This window comes from Protopterus annectens, chromosome 16.part0, assembly GCF_019279795.1.
Source record: "Protopterus annectens isolate FY-2018-M chromosome 16.part0, PAN1.0, whole genome shotgun sequence".
Lineage (NCBI taxonomy): Eukaryota > Metazoa > Chordata > Ceratodontiformes > Protopteridae > Protopterus > Protopterus annectens.
The window spans coordinates 452064697-452079056 of record NC_056750.1 but is presented as its reverse complement, the minus strand read 5'-3'; the positions used below and the strand labels follow the sequence as shown (position 1 = coordinate 452079056).

The 14360-nt window shown below is 40.2% G+C and overlaps 1 protein-coding gene across 2 annotated transcripts in view; it reads left to right on the top strand.

The window, feature by feature from the left end:
- RABGAP1 (RAB GTPase activating protein 1) overlaps positions 1-14360 on the top strand; it is a 4144188-nt gene that overhangs the window by 3339711 nt on the left and 790117 nt on the right. The window lies entirely within an intron of this gene.

Genomic DNA, 14360 nt, shown 5'->3' with positions numbered 1-14360 from the left:
GGGGTTGCTCTAGAGAGAAAAATGTCACTAGTGGTGTCCCATAAGGCACTGTCTTAAGCCCCTTCCTCTTTGGTATATGCTTCTGTGACACAAAAAAAAAACAATATTAAGTGACTGTGGAAACCAAGTTTGCTGCTGATTGCAAAGTGGGTTTAGTTATCAAATCCCATTCTGATACTCAGATTCTCCAGCAAGGGCTGAACCAAACAAGTGCTTAGCATATTAATTCTGGGCTTGCCCTTAACACTAAGAAATGCAGCTTAGCTTCCTTTGGTAAATCTGGCATCACTGCTACTTCCCATATAAATAACTTTCTACTTAAATATGACACAGTCATCAGAGATTTCTAATACATTTGTTGATAACAGGCTCCCCTTTGACAACTATGTCTGTATGGTGGTTAGGATATCCTTCTACTTTGCACAGCTTATTCTTCATGGTATCTCATGTAGGTCCAAAGAAGTTACAATCCCATTCTGTCCATTCCTTATTAGACCATTATTGAATAATGCACCCGTCAGCATGTACCTCACCAATCACTCAAGATTATTTATTCACTAAAAAGATAGGTCTCAGTACTCTTAGTTATTTTGATAAACTAAAAGCTCTGTCAATTTGTTCAGTGTCGCACTGACTCCTGAGGGATGATCTTAGCTTTGTTTTCCATGCTATAAATGACTGAGCACTTTTTGAACTCCGTCGCCTATATAGAAGTGGTAAAGCAAGCAGCCTTTCTAGACACGTATACCTACACTCATCAACAAGACCAGATGGCATGACAGAATTTTAACCCAAGGTATACCCCATCTCTTGAAAAGGCTTGCCTTTACCTTTTAAGAAGAGTACTTCCCTATCAACTTTTAAAATCAGTATTGTTAACAGGGATGGGTGATTGAAAATCTTCATCAGGACTATGTGAAGAATGTCTTCTTAATGGGATGCACTGCCAGTTTCTCACTAATTCTGAGCTTCATAGTCTCCTCTGTCCATAAACTTAGAAGTTATGAACCTTGGGTGTCTTGTAGTCAAGGATTCTGACCAGTAAGGTGGACCAGACAGAGAGAATGAATAGGTTACTGTAGTTATGTTCTTATCATAACACTTGATAATTTCATTCTCAAGATTCTTTTTGTTTGAAAGAAAAACAAGGACCTCCAGCACATTCTGGGCTACCTGCTGACTTTCCTCCTCCAAATTGTAACTTTGTTAAACCTGGAAAGCATTTGCTTTTCTTGTCATGGACTACATTGAATTTAACTTCACTTAATTGGCACCAAACATGAAATGGGGTATCTCCAAATACAAGGGCATTATGGGAAAATAACTCTTAAAGGGGCTGAAGACTGAAGCACTAGATTTCCATCTCTAATTTGACAAGTGGCTCGAGGACACACAAGTCATATCAGAGAATGTGAATGAAAGCATCCAGTGTTATAGTAAGTACATAACTACCATTTTTATAATGTAGTAAAACAGCAAGAAATTGAACCATTCAAATGTGAATTTTTGGATTTGCATTGTTATGAATATACATATAGAATGAAATATGCAGACATTATATCCTGAATGGTACAGCTGTAGTAATGTACTTGAAAAATGGCGTACAACTCTGTGATCCAACATGGGCACATTAAATAAGTGTCTCTTAAATAGGCAATATCTATAGTAATGATTTTAAAGGCTGACCTTTTACTGCCTAAGCTTGTAAGTCTAATGGAGATATTTATTCTTTTTTTTTAAATATAAATATTCTGAAATTAAAATCCAAGTTTGGCCACTGACTTTCCATCAAGCAGTTATTTTAGTTGCTTGTGTTTCAATCTGAGCTGCGGTTTCTTGCTGTTACTTTTTCAGCCTGGTTTTGAGATGCATCATAATTTTAACATTGTGAAGGGAAGTCATTGTCAACATTCATCTACACAAATATTTGATTGTTTTGTGGTGTACTGTGGACAAATAGAATAAAACAGAGAATAAGTATTACACTGATTCAGAAAGTGCTTTCACATTTGCTAACTTCATTGTTAATCCAATTGTTGGATTAAAAAATTCTGAACAGGAATGTGAATGAAAGTGAAGTACATAAAGTAGAGATGTCCTAACTGAAGTCACTGTTGCAGTATTCATAACAGAAGGGTTTTCGTTGTTGACTTCCAGTTGGAGTACCAAAGCTTTACCTTGCCTAGGGTGTATATTTGGTGTGTGACCTTGGTTCTTATGCACTAGGATATATAAGGGCAGATGTGTGCATGAAATCCTCAAATTATCTCGCTACCAGCCAAGAACGCAGGTCATGCACCTGTTGGACTGATCCACGTTTGGTTGTTGGTATCATTGCTTCATTATTCGCCAGAGATGTGCCCCTTTAGGGAACGTTTCTTTTCTTGTTTCTTAGACTTTTGTTTAAATTTGTTAGATGTCAGCTAGGAGGAGTAAAAACAAGCGCAGTAGGGATATTCCATACAAATATTTGCAAGTAAGCTCCTTTTTTGCATATGCCCAGAACATGACTATAAATCCTGATCCATTTGTCAGTCATTTGTACCAAAGAGCCTCAGATTAAGACTTTCCTCGCTTAATACCTTTCTTGAAACTCAGTGATTGAAATGCGTAGCTCAGTCTGAGATGACTGACTCAGCAGCTTTCAGCATCACCCTTCTCCCTAAGAAGAAACTCAAAAGACCCAAGACTAACCCAGTTGAATATCAACTCCTATGTTGTCGGGTGGGTTGCAAACTGGCTTCACAGATCAACAACACTCAGTCAAAGTGGGAGACTTTGCCTCTACCAGCAGACCTGCCACCACTGGATTCACACAAGGGTCAGTGCTGATGCCCATCCTATTTGGCATATACTTCTCTGAAGTCCAGGCCAAAACAAAGGGGCTGTGGCTAACCAAGTTTGTGGATGACTGCAAATTAGGTGTGATCACTGAATCCTCTAGTGATGTCGAGTGTTCTTCAATAGGGGCTTACACAGACCAGTGATTGGTACCAAATCCATGGTCTTAAACCTATATGCTAAAAAAAATGCCTCATCATTCCCTTTGGTAAAAACAATGTCCCTGCTGATTCTAAAATAAACAGTAATGCTCTAAGTACCATTTCTGTAGTGAGAGACCTGGGAATACAAGTTGACGTGACCTCAGCTTCGACCACCATGCCTCTTTTGTGGTGAGGAAGGTATTCCACGTTGCTCACCTGATTAGCAAAAGCATCACCTCAAGAACAAAAGAGGTTATAACTCCCTCATCCTTCATCACATCTGGTATTGAATATAATGCTCCCTTTGGTATGTATCATACGGGAAACCTGCAGCAGCTTGAGAGGCCTCAGAGATTTCTAATTAAGAAGAAATTCAGGGTCTCCAGCACATGTCTTAATGCGGACAGACTGAAGTTGTAGTCACTGTATTCCGTAGCAGGTACACTACTTAGAGGCGACTCGTGTCTGTCTTACAGGGCTTTCTCTGACCAAAATCTCATGAAAATGCTGCACATCTGTAAGTCAAATGGGACTAGAGTCACCCGTTCCAGGGATCTCAGTCCAGCCTAAGACATAAATAAAGCCTGCTGGAGAGACAGATACATCTGAAGCTGCCATTCCTCTGTAATAGCCTTCCAATCCATGTCAGGCACCACCATGACCTTGTTTAAGCGCAACTGGGATGACTGGATGGGAAACCATACATTTCTGCTGGGGATTGCCCCTGCTTCTCTCCTGGACATGGGTAATCCTTGCTAGAAAAATCTTGAGTGTAGACGTTATCTCTCATCTGGTATTGTATTGAGATTTTACAGCTAGACTTGTAAGGACCCTCTGGTCAGTAGCCTAGTAGCATTCTATGAACCTGTATAAGCTGAGGTGTTTGAACTAATGGTATGTCAGATTACTTCTCAGTCACCCACCACAGAGACTTCGTTTGAAGCCATTATGGCCCCCTGAGGCCTTGCAGACTGCAGATACTTCAGATGAGCCATGTCTTATCTCAGAGGGCTTGCAGAGAATCCTTCAGATCCTTGTATGGGAAGAGGTCCCTGGTACACTTGCTGAAATGAGACAAGGTTCCAGTCCTCCAAGGCTCACGCAGAAATATGTCACCCCCCCAAAAAAAAAATAAAAAATAAAAACAAGCATGTTACATTCCCTATATCTTCCAGAGAAAAAGAATGGATGAACTTCGCTCAGGGTTTATTTAAAGCTGTCATGGCCCTGAAAATCTCCTCCTTTTGTGACCCATCTAACCCAAGGCACACCCCAAAAGCACTCCTAGGACTCTGTATCCTCTGAAGAGGATCCCGTACCAGGTTATGATCATTGTCTGTTTACTGTTCATAACTTCACTTTCCAGAGCAGGTGGTCTTGGCAGAAGGGACTCCCTTTTGCCTGACTGTCCATTGGAAGAGGCTTCCTTTGGAGAAAGTATATAGACCTTGATGAGACACTTTGAATGGCAGCCAAGGCAAATCTCAGAGGTCCAAAAAAAATGCTGCAGCCTTTTGGAGATGAGTATTCTGGCTCCTTCATCAGTCTGTCCAGTCCTGGAGGCTTCTCGGGGTGATTTTCATTCTTTCTTAACACCTGACTCAGCCACCTGCTTCCAAAAGATCATGCAGATTTTATAAGGTCCCTGAAGAGCTTAAATACCTGTATAAAAATCCTTTGACTAATCCTGCTGCAGTTTCTCTCTTCTTTGATAAGCCATCCAAGCTACTTCCCACTGCTAATGTCTTCCCCTTAGACAAGGACAGAGCAGGGCAATGGATAGGTGGGGTAAGAAAGTCTACACCACCTCCACTTCAGCATTCAGAGCTATTAATTATCAAACACAAGTAATAAATACCTACTGTCTGTGCTACAGTCTCTGCATAAGTTCATGACAAAACCACAGACAGAAGACTCTAAACAGCAAATGCATTCCTTTCTGTCCCAAACTGCACAAATAGGCAGATACAGTTTCACAGTGGTTGCTGTGTTCAGGTTTGCTGCCACAGACTCTGTGATCAGACTATATTCATGGCTAGGGGATTAGCCTATCCCTGAAGACTTCAAATCTAAAATCTTGGATTCTCTTCTGTCTCTGAACAATGACTTTTTGTTTGAACCACAGGCTGACAGTCTTTTCAAAAGTCACCAAGACCAAGGCAAGACCATGAAAAGACTGCAGGCAGATTCTCCTCTCTACAGTCCCTAGATACCATTGGAGCTGTCTGGCCAAATTCACTTCCTTTGCTATGCGGGATCCTAGGCCCTTTCAGAAGCACAGAAGAGCAACTAGGAAAATATTTTCTAACAAACTACAGAGGAATTCCCTTTCAGGGAGGCTTCCCTTTTAAAGCAAAACTTTGTGACTGTATTTCTCTCCCCTTCCCTCCATCCCTTTACTCCTCTATCAAAACGACTGTCCTTCTCTTTCCCATTCTGGGAGGTAGTAATGACAGAAAAATGGGTTCTGACCATTACTGAAGAAGGCTACACTATGTCATAGGAAATTGTTCCCTCTCAAAAAAGGATTCCCCATCCATGTCTCAACCAGCTTCATTTGCTCATTCCCGTTATTCAGGACTTACTAGCACAGGGCGCCATAGAAGAAGTACCTTTGGCCTTCATAGGAAAAGGTTTTTATTCCAGGATTTATTTTGTTCAAGGGAAGGAAGGGGAATGGAGGCCCATTGTGGATCTCTCCACGCTAAACACATTCCTGAAAGTGCTACCTTCAAAAAGCTCTCTCTCTACACCGTCCTGTCCTTCATTCTTCCTCAGAGCTTTCTGATGTCCTTTGACTTCAAGGATGCCTATCTTCATATTCCCATTCATCCTTCTTGTGGGAAATTCCTCAGGTTCTTCTCCATATCATCATATTTTCAGTTTACTGCTTTGCCCTTGGTCTTTTCACTGCCCCAAGTGTTTTTACAAACTGTCTAGCCCCTTTGGTAGCGTTGTGCTGTACCCAGGAATTCAGATTTTCCCTTAATTCAGGCCCTGTCCACAGACGCACTCTTTGAGCATCTACACGTCACGTTACAGCTCTTAATCAGTCTGTGATTTACCATCAATTTCAAATAATTTCACTCCCACTCGGGACCTAGTCTTCCTGAGTTGCAGACTAAACAGAAGCAGAATGCAGGCCTCTCTTCAGGAAAAAAAGTCCAAAACCTGGTAAGCTTCTTCCAAATCCTCTATTCAGTGACTCACTGCACTGCAAGGTTGATTGTCAGGGCTCTAGGGTTTGTGGCTGCATTCACCGCAATGATTCCACTGGTCAGACTGCATGTGAGGAAAATTCAGTGGTACCTAAAGTCAGTCTGATCCCAGCACACTCATCCCTTGAACACCCTGATCCCTTTGGTCACCCTGATCCAGTGCTTTTTTTTTTTTGTAAACAAACAGGTGGTGGTATGCATAAGTTGCATTTGGGGTCAACCCCCCCCCCCCCCATGCAGCCATTCCAGTGTCCAATTATTTGGCAATTTCTCCTCAGTTGCCATTAACACTGTTCAAAACTCCCAGTGTGCATACTGCTTTCTACTTTACTTCTACAGTGATTACAGATATTTGGATTTAATTTAAAACTTTTATTTCAAAATTTCCAGCACAAACACTGATAGACGTTTGCTAAACAAAGCACTACAGTTTCAGAATGAAAACAGACTTAGCATTAAATCTTCTGTGACTTTGAAACTCACATTCTTTGAAACAGCATTAAAACCCATATTCAAAGAAAATGCATCTGGCCAGTGGTAGGTTAAGTTTACCTTTGGGCTGTAAATCATAGACCCCTTGCACACATTTTTAGGATCATGCAAAATTTCTTTGATTCACCTTCCTGATTGTATTAAATTATAATATATGATAATTAAATGATATCCCTTGTATAATACACTACATGTTAGAGCGTGTTTTACATTTATAGCCAGTAAGCAAAGAAACAAAACATATGAACCAGTAATGCCAAAGCTGCCCAATTCAGAACATTTCAACCATAAAAGGCCACTCAAACTTCTGTCATTACAACCCACCAATATCAGTCAATATGCATAGTCTCTGCAGAAGTAAAAGTCATCTGAATAATTCCACATTATAGGTTCATAGTTTAGTACTAGGCTAACTGCCCTTGTGGGCCATTTTAAGCCTAGCCAATTGCCCCAAGTGAGAATCAAACCCTGCACCTTGTGTCTGTAAGGTAAACACCTTAACCATTATGCCAACCTCCCCCCTGGGGAGATCCCTTAAAGAGATCTGATTGTAGCTAATGAAAAAGTTGCTGCTAGCAAAAAAAATGTGTATTTCTGTTTCATATACAAATTCACTTCCTGCTGCCGTAGAAGAATAAATTGCCTATGTTACATAAAAATGATAAGCTGGTACTATTACAGTTGGGCATGGATGGCAAACTAAAACATGTTCATGGTTGCTAGGCATCTTATCCAAGGAGGGCATACTCAGGACTGCAGCACCCCACCCTCTTAAAATCCAACACAGTATCAGCAATCCATCTACATGCTGTGGGAATAGAACCCACAGCCTTTTTCATCAAAACAAAAGTATGCTACCTGCTGTGCTACTAACACTGCTTTAAAACTCTAAACACACAACTTTGATATGATTTGCTAAGCAAAACAGTTGCATATTTTGAGTAGCTCTTGTTTCCTGTAGGTAAGGTATAGGGCTTGAGCTTAAGAAAATTACTAAACACCTGCTAACCCTAACGAGGGCATTTCACTCTCTCTCACACACACCTCAACTTTTTAATGCAGGAAATCTGTACAAAGTCTAAAATTAATAGGAACAGATTATATTTCTCTCATGAACTTAGAAAATTGCTAGAATAACAGGTTTTGTGATAGTATGCATTTTTCTAAAGGATATGAAATCTAAACCTCAGTTATCTGTCATTATTTAGCAGCTTCAGTCTTTTTATGAGGAAAAAACAAATATATGGGGCAAAAATCTACACATTCTGCAAAAACTTGGGCAGTGGTCGGGTATGCTACCTATCAAAACACAGTTTATGGGAAAGAGACCACAGATGTGAGACTAAAATCTTGACATTTCACACACACACACACACACACACACACACACACACACAAATAACCTTGTCTCAACTGCCCCATGTCTGGAAAACTTGATGTGGAACAAGCTGGGTGTGTCCAAAAAATTTCACTGTGAATATTGTTAAACCATACAAGACCACTAACATTACGAATAAGTGCATTTATGCCTCTTCATAGCCAGTCCCTATTAAATATACAACTACAAGGCAAATCGTGTGTCACGTAAATGATCATTTGTCACAAATATGACAAATGAAAGGTGCAAGGCCCTTACTCCTGATGTAACAGTGGCATACTAAGAATCTTATTCTGGATTTCTGAGGTTAAAGTCTGACTAGGAGTATGATCTCAGTGATCAAAGCTAGCCGACCGGTCAGTATTCTGGAGGCAGGGCTGCATCCCACTCCTTTTAGAGTATGCAGCGTATCTCTACAAAAGAGTCTTGCCTGTCAGCTTTGCAGCAACGAATCTTTGACATGAATTTAATAGCAAAAAGATGCCCTGTTCATGCAGACAAGTCTACATCCACGTTTATTCCTATGTACAGCAACCCATTATTACATTTTCACACCAGTACAGCAGTTAAACAAATCTTTTTGATAAAGGTAACACTAATTACAGTTTTCTTACCATTTTGTTGTATTCTGCTCTTTCACTGCTTACATTTGAGTCAGTTTTTGTTGCGTTCGGACTGAAACGGTTACACTTTTAATCATGCAAAAGTAGCAGAGAAGGACTGGTTAAAGAAAACAGTGAATATTGTTTGTTTTCTACTGTAAACAGATTTAAAAAAACAGTACAAATTGATATGCCACCTCAGCAACTGCTTGTATAGTTGTGACTTATTGAAAAAAAAAAAAACTGCAGAAAAAGAAAAACAATATATGGGCAAATTTTAAAATTAATATACCGATGATGTAACTTAGAAAAAAAGAGAGATGAAGTTGCTGTAAAATGATTCCTGGCCCTGTTGCCAAAAACTTAAGTACTACTTACCCTGTTGCTTCTCTTTACTAGCGCTGTCGGGTAAGCTTGCACCTGCATTCAAGCATTCTGTCGCCCTATGCCTGCTAAAATGAACTCCACCCCTCTATTGACTGGCTGTCTGTCGTCACCAAAAAGTGAAATCCTTTGTTTACTTTTGGGATATCCCTCCCACCCTTCCACACCTGAAGTTGGACGCTATCCAGCATTTGATTTGACTAACGTCAAAGGTTTTCCTGCTGCTTCTAAGGAAGCATGACGCAGAGAGTGGTATTCAAACCATTACAGTAACAATAGATACAGCTCTAGTTACACAGAAAAGTCGGGTCTACATAAAGAGTAAGTGCTGAGTTGTAGGCAAAGGGTGTTCTTAAAGAAGAACACCCTTAAAAAAAGAAAGTTTTTTTTTTAAAAAGGGCAGCAGAGGTGCCCCAAAAAAGCCTTGCCCTGATCCCTTTGCTACCCTGAATCAAGAAGGAGTTTCTCTGGTAGGAGAAAATGGTTTCTGTCACTCCAGGTCCTTTCTTCACCCCAGTCCCTCACAACCAAATTCCATACACTGATGCCTCGGACAGGGTTTGGGGGGGCCTGGACAGAATTGCACAAAGTACAGGAGAAATTACCCTCCTCTATCCTGAAGGAACATATCGACCTGAAAAAATTAGGGCCCTTCTGCAAGCTCTGCAGACTCAGGCACTCTCCCGGTGTACACAGACACCACCACAGTTATGTAGCATATAAACAAACAAGCAGGCACAAGGTCCTATCCCTTGTGCAGGTTGGCACAATAGATTTGGCAAATGGCTAGTCAATTAAACATGACCTTTACTGCAATTCTCATTCGTTCTCTAGAGAATGTGTTGATGGACACACTAAGCAGGAAACTTGTGGACCCCCACGAATGGACCCTGAACAGACAGGTCTTCAATGTAATCATATGCCACTGGGGCACTCTGCGGATAGACCTGTTTGCATCTCCAGATTTTCAGCAGCTCCCTCGATTCTGCGCCAGGACTCCATCTCCTTTGGCCTGAAAGATGGATGCCTTCTCCTTCCATTGGACAGGGAGGTTCCTATATGCCACCCTCTACTTTCCCTTATTCCAAGGGTCCTATTAAACATTCAAAAACTCCAGAATTACTGCTCCTAGCTCCTTTCTGGCCAAAGCATTGGTTTCCCATCATGTTGCACATATCAAATGGACACCACTGGAAAAGTCCAAAACATAAAGGTTGGCGTCTACATCCCACCCTATCCTCTCTCAGTCTCACTCTATGTACGGTTGGGTTCTGATTCCAAAAATACACTCATTTTCAGTGAATGTGAAACAGGTATAAAAGGAATCCATGAAGCCTAATACCAGAAAATCACACACTGAGCACAAACTAGAGCCAATTGTATCTGAGGCACCTACTATACTTCTGTATCCCTGTGAGCTTCTGCATTCTGGGCTGACCTATTAATCCATTAAAGCCCATTTGTCAGCCATCAGTCCTTTTTGCCTCTTGATCCTCCCCTCTTGTTCAGGACAGAGCTCAAACTCTTCCTGAAAAGGAGTCCTGCACCTTAAGCCTCCAAGAAAACCAATTACTCCACCATGGGAATCTTAATTTTGTTTTAGAAAAGCTCACTCTACCGTCTTTCGAGCCAACCATGTCTTCCATCTTAAAATTCTGCACATGGGAAACTATCCTACTCACTCTAACCTTGGTATGCAGGGTGCCTGAACTCCAGGCACTCGTGGGTACTTCTCTCTCTCTTATTTTCTACAGTGACAGGATAATGTTTAGAACTAATCCTTCTTTCATTCTTACGATAGTGAATAGGCCATCCACCTACCTACTTTCCCAGTGCTCAAAATAGGAGGGATAGATAGAATCTCGCACTCACTAGACATTCACAGGCAACTGAAGTTCTGTTTGGACAAAAAAAAGACAATCGGAGAAACTGACTATTTGTTTCTTTCATGGATGCCAAACCGGGTCACCCAGTCTTGAAGTAAACATGCATCATTGAATTGGATAGCTTTCTCATTCTGCTACTTACAACATTGTAAATCCTTGCCATCCTGCCCTAAAGCACATTCCAGTTGGGCAGTTGCCTCTTCTTGTGCCTTCCACAAGGGTGTTGATGCCAAGTCCATCTTGGAAGTGGCAACTTGGTCCTCTGTGCACACTTTCACCAAGCATTACAAAACTGATGCCTTCTCTAGGTCTAGGGGCTACCTTTGTCAAATCAGTCCATTCTTGTCTCCTGGACAGTTTCTCTTCACTGTAGCCATCCACCCCACTTTTCTTTTTTGTTTTTAGCTGTGGGAATCATCCATCTGTTATGAATAGTGCAACAGTAATTTCAGTTAGGACATAGTACAGTTGTGCAATAACTTAACATACAGTAGATGTCCTACTGATCACTATTGCAGTAGTCCTTTCCTCCCTCCTTCCCCTCTACTCTCTTGCCTATGGATCACACACACAGATCCCTTCTTGGGGGAGTTTTCTATTTGTTTGAACTACACCCCTTATAGCTGACCAGTTTCTTCTCTCAGTTGTCTTCAGGACGCTGGTTTGGAGATAGTCTGAGGATCACGTGGTTGTGTGTGCTCTTGTATGCTGACACACACAAACTGAGGTTAGACATCACGTGTACAGCCAAAGGAAGTTAAAACTTTGGTACACCAGCCAGACATCAGTGATGAAAACCCATTTGTTATGAATACTGCAACAATGATTAGTAGGACATCTACACAACTGTATGAAGAATGGAAAAAAATATAAAACACTTTGAATATCTTAAAACTTCATAATACTTCACAGTCATACTAAAAAGCAAGTAAATGAAGGCAAAAAACTATTCAGTAATAACTTTCAGAATATTATTAAACGCAACCTTAAAAAATTTAGGACAGGCATTAAAGAAATCTTGCATCATAACTAAAAATTTAACCCAAACCCTCTCTCGATAACTCACCACTCGAAACTGCAATTCATTTCAACTCTATTTTATAGATAACATAGCATCTCTTAAGCAAGAATTCCTCACCGTCTAACCCCAACCCTGCCCAACAGCCACATATCACCACATCCACTTTCACACCTGTGCTCACATTCTCTGTAAAATTACTTTTAAACTTAAACTGTGCTCTTCTTCAGCTGATGACCTTCCAAGCAAGTACCTAAAATTAGCCAGTAGCATTGCCTATCCATTATCCCTCTGCACAAAAGTGGAAATTCTACAGACATTAGTAACTTTATATCTATAACAGTTTTATCTCCCCTTGCCAAAATACTTGAAAATATATTCAAAAGTAATTGCTAGACTATCTCCTGACGGACAAACTCCTATCCCCTACACAGCATGGCTTCCGTCCTTCCCATAATACTGGCACTGCCTTTCTAACCTATATAGATGCTGTCAATAAAGCCAGAGATAATAAACTAGTCTCTTACTTATTTCTGGACTTGTCTAAAGCCTTTGTCTCAGCAAACTTCCACTTCGTCACTAGGTCTCTATCAGCCCACAGTTCTGATGTTGAAAAGCTACCTGTCCAATAGGTATCAGTCAGTACAATGGTACAATATGCTCTCGCTTTACTTCCAAGTCACCACTGGTGTACCACAGGGCTCTGTCCCTTGGTCCCTTAACATTTTAACACCACCACCTTCTGTATATCCATACAACAGGCCACCCGAATACAGTACACAGATGATTCCACTCTCATTTGCACATCTGACAACATGGTACACCTCAAAAAAAATTACTCGAGAAGCTTTAGCAGCTATTGAAATGTGACTTTGTAAATCGCAACTCATCATCAACCCAAAAAAAGACCAAACTAATATTTTTCCCCAAATTCCTCTTTTATGTAAAAACAAAATTTAAACTCCTCTCTCTTGATAATACAAACATTAAAGTCTCTTCTCATACTAAATTATTAGGGGTGATAGTAGAAGATAGTCTTAGATTTGACCTGCATATACAAAATTGCATAAGAAAAACTCATCAAAAAACTAGGGGTGCTTTACAGAGTCAAAAACTTTCTCACTGGCGCAGCTGAAATTACACTTGCCACTACTAATCTTTTCCCCACATTTCTTTATGGTGCTCCTATCCTTACTAACCTTCAGGCATCACAAAAATTAAAATTTCTCAGTGCTGTAACAAAGTTACTGAATTTGCAGCAAATATCCCTTTCAGAACACACCACTGTAAAGTACTAAAAAGCCTAAATTGGTTAGAACTGCCTCATCAACTAACATGTACTCACCACCTATAAAATTATCCGTCATCCATCTGCTTGTCCAACATTAAAAAACATTCTACACAACTATATTCCCAGTCAATCATTGAGATCCGGTGACCAAAAACTTGTTCTTGTCCATCTACAAATTTACTGGGCATTGTCTGTACTCGTACAAAGTTGCTAAGGGCCGAACCTCCTTATATGTATCCATCAGGTCAATACCCTTCCTCTCATCTTTGAAAACTACGCTGAAAGACTTTTCCTAGCTAAAAATCTATCTCTGTTCTTGCTCAAAACCAGGCTAACCTTTATCCCTAAATGTGAACAAGTACCTTTTCACTCTTCATACCTCCTTACTCTCCCTTCTTCACTTACTTCGTAACGTCTGTCATATTCTCTTCCCTGACTCTCTCTCTAAATATACCATAACCCTGTCTTTTCCTCACGTCATATTGCAATTCCTAATTGTATTAGACTAACTTAACTTAAATTTTTCTAGAAACTGCAAGTTCTCTAAATATTAAGTGATTGTCATATAACTTGTAATGTTTCTTTACCATTGATTTTTGTCTAATTTGTTGCAACTATTTAAACTGCAGATGTTTTTGTTTTATTTTTGAAGATTGCAAAATTATTATTGCATTGTTTTGTAATAATTTGGAGCTTTTCTTCCCTGGCCTTCTCTGAAAATGGGTTTCTACCCAATCAGACTTTCCCAGTAATCAAATGTTAATAAATAAATAAACTAACAAATAAACTCTACTTTATACATAATAAACATTGTCTGGTAGTAAATAATTAAACATGGATGATATCTCCGTAAATGAACCAAATGAATTATAAACATGTCTAAAGGCATTTCAGTGTTATATTCACTTTACTGGCTTGGTGGAAGGAATGAGAGGGAAGGGAAGTCCTTCAAGCTCACAAGAGGGGGGAACCCATGTGGCCTACTGAAAGGTTGGTCACCACTGTGCTACTGTAAAGTAACAGTTTTATTTGCTTCTATCTGTATGTGAATGTAGTGTAACCACATGAGGGTGTTTTAGAGCATGCAACTCCTTTCACCTGAGCTGT